Source organism: Rhipicephalus microplus, unplaced genomic scaffold (assembly GCF_043290135.1).
Source record: "Rhipicephalus microplus isolate Deutch F79 unplaced genomic scaffold, USDA_Rmic scaffold_348, whole genome shotgun sequence".
Taxonomy (NCBI): Eukaryota; Metazoa; Arthropoda; class Arachnida; order Ixodida; family Ixodidae; genus Rhipicephalus; species Rhipicephalus microplus.
In genome coordinates this window covers 57,501-67,861 of record NW_027464915.1, presented here as the reverse complement: position 1 = coordinate 67,861, position 10,361 = coordinate 57,501, and the positions used below count along the sequence as shown (strand labels likewise).

General features: G+C 59.8%; 3 non-coding genes across 3 annotated transcripts in view; all 3 read left to right on the top strand.

Annotated features, from left to right (window-relative positions):
* The first annotated feature begins 5,448 nt into the window (after positions 1-5,448).
* LOC142793933 (small subunit ribosomal RNA) lies at positions 5,449-7,263 on the top strand. The gene has a single exon (XR_012891938.1). It is a non-coding gene; the product is annotated as a small subunit ribosomal RNA (ribosomal RNA).
* Positions 7,264-8,982: 1,719 nt separating this feature from the next.
* On the top strand, positions 8,983-9,135 carry LOC142793944 (5.8S ribosomal RNA). The gene has a single exon (XR_012891948.1). It is a non-coding gene; the product is annotated as a 5.8S ribosomal RNA (ribosomal RNA).
* Positions 9,136-10,289: 1,154 nt separating this feature from the next.
* Positions 10,290-10,361, top strand: part of LOC142793940 (large subunit ribosomal RNA) — a 3,958-nt gene continuing 3,886 nt past the window's right edge. Inside the window, exon 1 of the ribosomal RNA XR_012891945.1 lies at positions 10,290-10,361. This exon is cut by the window's right edge and continues 3,886 nt beyond it. This is a non-coding gene — a ribosomal RNA (large subunit ribosomal RNA).

The window sequence follows — 10,361 nt, the reverse complement described above, 5'->3', positions numbered from 1 at the left end:
GCCACGGGTTTTGGCGCACTCGCTCGGTTGCTTGTTGTTGCCACTTGTTGCGAACCCAGGTTTCTTGAGCGAGCGCGGGCGTTTTTTCTTCCTTTCTTTCTTTGTTCTATGTGTTAGCGAATCGGCCTTTAATATCACACGAGGACTCACAACCAACAATTTTCAGTTTGAAGTGTAAAAAATCTGCAGGTGTTGACGTAACTGACTTGCCCCGTACCCTTGAGTACATCCATGAAGTTCTCGTAGTACTACTAAATCGCATTATTCCAAGTGGAGAAATTCCCATAAACTTGCAAACCTCTACACGAAAATCGGTGCGCGTGATAAAGTTGAAAATTATCGTCCGATATCAAATGTGCCTTCTATAACACAAATTCTAGGAAAAAAAAAAAAAAAAAACACTTGTTCGCCGTTTTCTGCGCCGTGACTGGCAGCACTCCGGCGAAGCGAAACGGGGTCGATTCGAGCACGATATCGGCGTCTTTCGACGTGCTCGCCGGCGACCGTCGCACGAGTACGTCGCACGAGCGCGTCTGCCGGGGCGCCGTTTGCGAAGCCGACGCAAAAGTGGGAACCGCCGCTCGGATGATCGCCGCTTTCGGCAGAGTGAGTGTTGGCACTCCGGGGAAGCGAAACAGCGTGAATGCGCCCACGAAATCGGCGTATTTTGAAGTGCCCGCCGGCGACCGTCGCACGAGTACGGTAAACCGCGTCAGCCGGGGCGTAGTTCGGGACGCCGACGAAAAAGTGGGAAGCGCAACTCGGATCTTCGCCGTTTTTGCAGGAGTGAGTGGCGGCCCTCCTGCGAGACCAAGAAGCATCGATTCGTGCACGAATTCGGCGCCTTTCGACGTGATCGCCGGCGACCGTCGCTCGAGTAGGGCAAACCGCGTCTGCCGGGGCGGGCTTCGGGACGCCGATGCGAAAGTGGGAAACGCTGCTCGGATGTTCGCCGTTTTTGGCCGAGTGAGTGCTGGCACACGGGCGAAGCCAAACGGGGCCGATTACGGCACGATATCGGCGTCTTTCGACGTGCCCGCCGGCGACCGTCGCACGAGTACGGTAAACCGCGTCAGCCCGGGCGGAGTTCGGGACGCCGATGCGAAAGTGGAGAACGCCGCTCGGATCTTCGCCGTTTTTGGAGGAGTGAGTGGCGGCACTCCGGAGAAGCCAAGGAGCGCCAATTAGCGCACGATATCGGCGTCTTTCGACGCGCTCGCCGGCGACCGTCGCACGAGTAGGGCAAACCGCGTCTGCCGGGGCGGGGTTTACGACGCCGACGCAAAAGTGGGAACCGCCGCTCGGATGTTGGCCGTTTTTGGCAGAGTGAGTGCTGGCACTCCGGCGACGCGAAAGAGCGCGAATGCGCCCACGAAAGTGGCGTATTTGGACGTGCGTGACGGCGACCGCTGCAGGAGTACGAAAAACCACGTCAGCCGGGGCGAGCGACACACGGCGGTCTGGGTGCTTATCGCTGCTATTATAGGGGCACCCCGGCAGACGCAGAAAAAAAAAAAAAAATTTTCGACCTTCTTTTTTGCTGGTCGAGCTCGGGTAACCCAGGTCGCAATGGGAGCCGCGCACGAAAGCGGCGTCGCGAGACGCGTTCGCGGTCGCTAGTCGCACGAGCTCGGCAACCGCGTCAGCCGGCGCGGAGTTCGGGATGCCGACGGCTAAGTGGGTACCGCTGCTCGGATGTTCGCCGTTTTTGGCCGAGTGAGTGCTGGCACTCCGGTGAAGCCAAGGAGCGCCAATTCGTGCACGATATCGGCGTCTTTCGACGTGCCCGCCGGCCACCGCCGCACGAGTACGGCAAACCGCGTCTGCCGGGGCGGGGTTCGCGACGCGTACGCAATAGTGGGAACCGTCGCTCGGATGTTCGTCGTCTTTGGCCGAGCGAGTGCTGGCACTCCGGCGAAGCGAAACGGGGCCGATTCGGGCACGATATCGGCGTATTTCGACGTGCTCGCCGGCGACCGTCGCACGAGTACGGCAAAGCGCGTCTGCCGGGGCGAGGTTTGCGACGCCGACGAAAAAGTGGGAAGCGCCGCTCGGATCTTCGCCGTTTTTGCAGGAGTGAGTGGCGGCCCTCCTGCGAGACCAAGAAGCATCGACTCGCGCACGATATCGGTGTCTTTCGACGTGCCCGCCGGCCACCGCCGCACGAGTACGGCAAACCGCGTATGCCGGGGCGGGGTTGGCGACGCCGACGCAAAAGTGGGAACCGCCACTAGGATGTTCGCCGTTTTTGGCAGAGTGAGTGCTGGCACTCCGGCGAAGCGAAAGAGCGCGAATGCGCCCACGAAAGTGGCGTGTTTGGACGTGCTTGACGACGACCACCGCAGGAAAACGAAAAACCACGTCAGCCGGGGCGAGCGACCCATGGCGGTCTGGGTGCTTATCGCTGCTATTATAGGGGCACCCCGGCAGACGCAAAAAAAAAAAAAAAAATTTTTTTCGACATTCTTTTTTGCTCGTCGACCTCGGGTGACCCAGGTCGCAGTGGGAGCCGCGCACGAAAGCGGCGTCGCGAGACGGCTTCGCGGTCGCTAGTCGCACGAGCTCGGCAACCGCGTCTGCCGGGGCGGAGTTCGGGACGCCGACGGCTAAGTGGGAACCGCCGCTCGGATGTTCGCCGTTTGTGGCCGAGTGAGTGCTGGCACTCCGGCGAAGCCAAACGGGGCCGATTCCGGCACGATATCGGCGTCTTTCTACGTGCTCGCCGGCGACCGTCGCACGAGTACGGCAAAGTGCGTCTGCCGGGGCGGGGTTTGCGACGCGTACGCAATAGTGAGAACCGTCGCTCGGATGTTCGTCGTCTTTCGCCGAGCCAGTGCTGGCAATCCGGCGAAGCCGAACGGAGCCGATTCGGGCACGATATCGGCGTCTTTCCACGTGCTCGCCGGCGACCGTCGCACGAGTACGGTAAACCGCGTCAGCCGGGGCGGAGTTCGGGACGCCGATGCGAAAGTGGGAAGCGCCGCTCGGATCTTCGCCGTTTTTGGAGGAGTCAGTGGCGGCACTCCGGTGAAGCCAAGGTGCGCCAATTCGCGCACGATATCGGCGTCTTTCGACGTGCCCGCCGGCCACCGTCGCACGAGTACGGCAAACCTCGTCTGCCGGGGCGGGGTTTGCGACGCCGACGCAAAAGTGGGAACCGCCGCTCGGATGTTCGCCGTTTTTGGCAGAGTGAGTGCTGGCACTCCGGCGAAGCGAAAGAGCGCGAATGCGCCCACGAAAGTGGCGTGTTTGGACGTGCTTGACGACGACCACCGCAGGAAAACGAAAAACCACGTCAGCCGGGGCGAGCGACCCATGGCGGTCTGGGTGCTTATCGCTGCTATTATAGGGGCACCCCGGCAGACGCAAAAAAAAAAAAATTTTTTTCGACATTCTTTTTTGCTCGTCGACCTCGGGTGACCCAGGTCGCAGTGGGAGCCGCGCACGAAAGCGGCGTCGCGAGACGGCTTCGCGGTCGCTAGTCGCACGAGCTCGGCAACCGCGTCTGCCGGGGCGGAGTTCGGGACGCCGACGGCTAAGTGGGAACCGCCGCTCGGATGTTCGCCGTTTGTGGCCGAGTGAGTGCTGGCACTCCGGCGAAGCCAAACGGGGCCGATTCCGGCACGATATCGGCGTCTTTCTACGTGCTCGCCGGCGACCGTCGCACGAGTACGGCAAAGTGCGTCTGCCGGGGCGGGGTTTGCGACGCGTACGCAATAGTGAGAACCGTCGCTCGGATGTTCGTCGTCTTTCGCCGAGCCAGTGCTGGCACTCCGGCGAAGCCGAACGGAGCCGATTCGGGCACGATATCGGCGTCTTTCCACGTGCTCGCCGGCGACCGTCGCACGAGTACGGTAAACCGCGTCAGCCGGGGCGGAGTTCGGGACGCCGATGCGAAAGTGGGAAGCGCCGCTCGGATCTTCGCCGTTTTTGGAGGAGTCAGTGGCGGCACTCCGGTGAAGCCAAGGTGCGCCAATTCGCGCACGATATCGGCGTCTTTCGACGTGCCCGCCGGCCACCGTCGCACGAGTACGGCAAACCTCGTCTGCCGGGGCGGGGTTTGCGACGCCGACGCAAAAGTGGGAACCGCCGCTCGGATGTTCGCCGTTTTTGGCAGAGTGAGTGCTGGCACTCCGGCGAAGCGAAAGAGCGTGAATGCGCCCACGAAAGTAGCGTATTTGGACGTGCTTGACGGCGACCGCCGCAGGAGTACGAAAAACCACGTCAGCCGGGGCGAGCGACCCACGGCGGTCTGGGTGCTTATCGCTGCTATTATAGGGGCACCCCGGCAGACGCAGAAAGAAAAAAAAAAATGGGGACATGGCGTGCGTCACCGTGCGGCTTCGCAGCGTTGCCGAAGTCGCCGAGCCCTTCGACTGAGCCGAACGGCGGACAGGGAACGTTGGTCGGCCGTTCTAACCTGTCGGTGCCACGCCGAGACGTCGTTAAGGAAAACCGCGTCGTGGGCCTCTACGACGCCGTCGAGTCGTTGTACGTTTGGTGTCCAGCGTGTCGGCGGCGAGTAGCGGACACGTCGTTCACGACTTCGGTCTTTCGCAGTCGACGCGAACTTGCGGAGAGTCGTGGTGCCTCACGTTTTCGGCAGAAACCGCGGCGGAATTTTCCCGTGCGTGCGCGCACGACCTCGGTGCTGTGCCGTCAGCGTAGTGTTGCACAAACTCGTGGCCTACCCAAGGTGCGGTACGTTTGCGGCCGTATCCTCGGTGGGAATTTCGTGAGTAGGGTCGCAAATTCTACGACCTCGGCGGGTTTGAGAGCGACGTAGACTTGTGGCACGCTCAACATGCCACACGTTTCGGGGCACACCCGCGGTGAAATTTTCTCGAGTACGCTCGTATTAGGGCCCAAGGAGGTCTGGGTACTTATCGCTGCTATTATGTGGGGGTTCTCGTGAGCGGCGTACGCGAAAGCGACCGGGTGTCTGATATGCGGCGGGCTTCGGCCTCGTCAAGCGTGTCCTCGGGTCTGCTCCAGGGGAATCCACGGCAGTCGTCTGCAGCCTCATCCGCTTGATGCGTTAGGGGCTGGTTGTCGGACGGTGCCGTTTTACCACGATATCGAGGTGTGTTCCGTGTCGTCCTCGGGCGATTCAGATGCGAAAGCGCCGAAGACGCGGGCGTGACCCGTCGTCTGGCGGCTTTGCAGTCTCGGCTCCGTTGCTAGTTCCGGCCGGTCCACCGACAGTGCAGCGGGCTTGGGCAACCCGCACGGCGCGACCGAGTCGATGCAACGAAAAAGAGCGAGCATGAACGTGCTTCTTGCCGCACGGCTCCCACTCGTCTTTCGGGAAGGTTGTGCCGTAGCGAGCTCGAACGCCGTCATCTCGGAGTGCAAAATAAGCGTGTTGGGGCGCCTGAAGGTGGCCTCCGCCGCACACAGACTGCGTCCGGCCCGCCGAGGGCGAGGACGGACGCGCAGTCGAACGATTACCTGGTTGATCCTGCCAGTAATCATATGCTTGTCTCAAAGATTAAGCCATGCATGTCTAAGTACATGCCGAAATAAGGCGAAACCGCGAATGGCTCATTAAATCAGTTATGGTTCCTTAGATCGTTTCTTCCTACTTGGATAACTGTGGCAATTCTAGAGCTAATACATGCAGTGAGCCTGGAGCCCTTTGGGTAACGGGTGCTTTTATTAGACCAAGATCGATCGGGTTTCGGCCCGTATTGTGTGGTGACTCTGGATAACTTTGTGCTGATCGCATGGCCACGAGCCGGCGACGTTTCTTTCAAGTGTCTGCCTTATCAACTTTCGATGGTAGGTTACTTGCTTACCATGGTTGTTACGGGTAACGGAGAATCAGGGTTCGATTCCGGAGAGGGAGCCTGAGAAACGGCTACCACATCCAAGGAAGGCAGCAGGCGCGCAAATTACCCACTCCCGGCACGGGGAGGTAGTGACGAAAAATAACAATACGGGACTCTTTTGAGGCCCCGTAATTGAAATGAGTACACTCTAAATCCTTTAACGAGGATCAATTGGAGGGCAAGTCTGGTGCCAGCAGCCGCGGTAATTCCAGCTCCAATAGCGTATACTAAAGCTGCTGCGGTTAAAAAGCTCGTAGTTGGATCTCAGTTCCAGACGAGTAGTGCATCTACCCGATGCGACGGCTCGGACTGAACATCATGCCGGTTCTTTCTTGGTGCACTTCATTGTGTGCCTCGAGATGGCCGGTGCTTTTACTTTGAAAAAATTAGAGTGCTCAACGCAGGCGAGTCGCCTGAATAAACTTGCATGGAATAATAGAACAAGACCTCGTTTCTGTTCTGTTGGTTTTTGGAATACGAGGTAATGATTAAGAGGGACGGACGGGGGCATTCGTATTGCGGCGCTAGAGGTGAAATTCTTGGACCGTCGCAAGACGAACTACTGCGAAAGCATTTGCCAAGAATGTTTTCATTGATCAAGAACGAAAGTCAGAGGTTCGAAGGCGATCAGATACCGCCCTAGTTCTGACCATAAACGATGCCAACCAGCGATCCGCCTGAGTTACTCAAATGACTCGGCGGGCAGCTTCCGGGAAACCAAAGTATTTGGGTTCCGGGGGAAGTATGGTTGCAAAGCTGAAACTTAAAGGAATTGACAGAAGGGCACCACCAGGAGTGGAGCCTGCGGCTTAATTTGACTCAACACGGGAAAACTTACCCGGCCCGGACACTGGGAGGATTGACAGATTGAGAGCTCTTTCTTGATTCGGTGGATGGTGGTGCATGGCCGTTCTTAGTTGGTGGAGCGATTTGTCTGGTTAATTCCGATAACGAACGAGACTCTAGCCTATTAAATAGGTGCGGGGTTCCCAGCACCTTACAACCTTCTTAGAGGGACAAGCGGCTCCTAGCCGCACGAAACAGAGCAATAACAGGTCTGTGATGCCCTTAGATGTCCGGGGCCGCACGCGCGCTACACTGAAGGAAGCAGCGTGTCTTTATCCCTGTCTGAAAAGACTGGGTAACCCGTGGAACTTCTTTCGTGATTGGGATAGGGGCTTGCAATTGTTCCCCTTGAACGAGGAATTCCCAGTAAGCGCGAGTCATAAGCTCGCGTTGATTACGTCCCTGCCCTTTGTACACACCGCCCGTCGCTACTACCGATTGAATGATTTAGTGAGGTCTTCGGACCGATGTCCGGCGCGGCCTTTCGGTTGCGCCGGTCTGTTGGAAAGATGACCAAACTTGATCATTTAGAGGAAGTAAAAGTCGTAACAAGGTTTCCGTAGGTGAACCTGCGGAAGGATCATTAACGGATTGTGAAGGGTGAGCGCCTCAGCTGCGTCTGCGCCCGACACTTTCTGCCGCTGACCCCGTTTGGACGCGGGGTCGGCTTTTCCCCACGGGGCTGCCTGAATGTGGAGCGGCACCCCGTGACAAATTGTTGCGCCCAGCGGACGCCAACACCGCGACCTTGGACGGTCGGCCAGGTGGCGGACGCGGGTACAAACGGCGCAACGCACTCATAGGTCGGCTTTCGACCCGCCACTGCACCGTGGCTCGAAGCGCTCGAAATGCGCGACCCGACCGCTGCGGGACCGCCTAGTACTGTAAACAGGAGCGGCGGAGCGCGAACGGCGAGTCGTGGTTACGTCGGTAGAAGGCGAGGCTGCGCGTTCCCGAAACGCCAGCCGAGTGCCCTCCCGACCGTTCGAGCGTGCAAGAACGAGACCCGACAATCGCGCGGCGACTGCCAAGTACGAGAGGAACGGCACAAGCGTCGGCGGTCGGTCAAGGAACTGGCGATGTGACGGGTCCGCTGTGCACCAGTGCATACCGTCCCGCCGTCCGCGGCAAGCGCCTCCGCGTCCTCGGGTGACGGAGGCTGCCGGTCGGTTCTTGCAGGCGAGGGATCTCGCTGGCACCGGTTCGCGTTGACGCGCGGCCGGTCATGGCACGGCGATGCGACGGCCGAGGTGCGCAGTACTCGATGGAGGAACCGCACGCTCCGATGACCGTCCCGCCCTCCGCGGCGTATGCGTACCGACCGTAATGGTTGCAGCAGCGCCGGCCGGCTTTTGAATTCGCCACACGAAACACGGTGCGAGATCGCGGTTAGGGGAGCGTCGACGTTGCCAGGCGTTTTGCTTGCTGCCGAGGGAAAGGCGGCACGGCCACGTCGCGCTCGTCGCGATTAGCGGGTCTGCGCGCTTTGGGAAGGTGCCGCAACGACTTGCCGAAAGAGGAAGCACGGAAGAACGAGGGACTTGGACGTCCCGACAATTGAACGCACTTGCGGCCAGGCCCTTGCTGGCTTCGTTCTTCCGCCTCGAGTAGGCTCGTACGCGGCTCCGGCGCCGAAAGTGGTCCTTGGCACCGACTTCGGTGGACGTGGGAAGTGCCGCGCAAGTACGGCGCGCCTGGCTCCACCTGTTGGCTAAAGTAGGCAGCCGGATCGGCATTTTGGTGTGCGGTGGCAAACCGTGGATGCGAAAAAAGCTTGTGCGATTTCGTGGAACAAAAAGCGGGGGTCCCCCTTTTTATGCGGAGGAGACCGACCCGCCCGCCGTGGTGAACCGCGACGCCACGGTAAAAACGGGAGAGGCTTGTCGATGGGACCGTGCATCCCGCGCTCCACGGAGGCCGGGAGGCGGCCGCCCGAGGAAATGTGTAGCCGTCGAGGCCCGCATCTGCGTGCACTCTTATCCAAATGGGTGTACCGCAGGCATTTTCTGGTTAGGCGGGCCAATGAGAGCGAGCACACAACGATACCTACGGGTCCGGCTTGGAGAACCGGCTTCGACGCCTCCCGAGTATTTATAGAGGGGTGGACCACGAAAGCACTCGCAAGTAGCGGAAGCGAAACGCCGTCCGAAACACACCGTTTGCTCGATTTGCGGCAGCCGAAAAAGGCGCGGCAGAGTTTTGGAGTCCAAGCGTGCGCTGAAAAGCGCCCTTCTTGGCCACTGTTTGGCCGAGTGCCAGAAACGTTTGGTTTTGACTGTACGGAATTGAACAAACACTTTTTCACGACTCTAAGCGGTGGATCACTCGGTTCTCGGGTCGATGAAGAACGCAGCCAGCTGCGAGACTTGGTGTGAATTGCAGGACACACTGAGCACTGATTCTTTGAACGCACATTGCGGCCTTGGGTCTTCCCTTGGCTTCGTCTGTCTGAGGGTCGGATCACATATCAAGAGAGCCTTCGGCGCACAAGGGAACGTGAGCCGTCGACTCGTTTTGACCGCGTCGGCAACACGGACAGCACGCTGAACACCTCACAGCGAGCGCCAACAGCGGCCACTCAAGGGCGAGACGGTGGCGACCGTCGTGCCAGAGCCCAACCGAAACGGGGGCGACCGACTGCATTGAGGATGTGGCACCTCGTTGAGACCGCCGCAGGACTTCGAGTCGGAAGGAAGCCTGCAGGGAAAGTGCGGTCGAGGTTGCGTACTCCTCTCTGCGACCGGGCGCGCAAGAGCTGCGAGAGCCACGGACGCACAACTTTAACGCACGGTAAACACGAGGAGCGAAAGCCGGCCAGCAAAGCTTCTCCAGCCGTGCGCAAAGTGCGCGAGATCGCAGCCTTGCGTTGCGCTTGTTGCCCTCGAAGTAAGCAGGGTGTCCCGTAGACCGGGCGCTCGAACACGCTGCGGGGCCGTGCCTCCTCCAGGCTTTGCCGCGCGAACAGGGAACGTTCGCGCGCAAAGCGCAGGGAGGTGAGGAGGCTGCGCCCGACGTTTGCGGTTCGCTGCGTACGCGGTTGATGCGGAGAGCACGGCGCGACGACTTGCCGCGAAGCGGAAAAAGTCTCCCGCACGAGTTGGCGAAACGTTGGCGAAGCTTAAGGCGTTCTCGTCGTAGTCCGCCGTCGGTCTAAGTGCTTCGCAGTTCCCGTCCCGTTCAAAAAACTGGGCCACTCCAGTTGGGGCGGGGGCGACGCTACACGAGACGATGCCTCTCGCCAGGCTGCGTGGCTGCCCTTGCGGCGGCGGCGACTGGCCTCGGCGGTGTTTGGGCTTTCGACACGGTCGTTTATCACGCAACTGCTCGGACGACGCACGCGCGCAGCGGAATGCCGCTTGCCAGCCTTGTGAAGATGTGACCCTGTACAGGGTTGCGGGCGCACTTGGTAGGGCGTCGTACTCGGTTCGCGATGGGTTTACGAACGTGTCCCGTCACTTCCACGTCACACCGGTTGTGCGCCGCACGCGTGCAGCGGGGAAGCCGATTGCCAGCCTTGTGAAGAAGTGGCCCTGTACAGGGTTGCGGGCGCACTTGGTAGGGCGAGCGCACGCGGTCGTGCAGGAAGTTGATGGAAGCGAATGTATCCGCTGTCGACCTCAGATCAGGCGAGACAACCCGCTGAATTTAAGCATATCACTAAGCGGAGGAAAAGAAACCAACAGG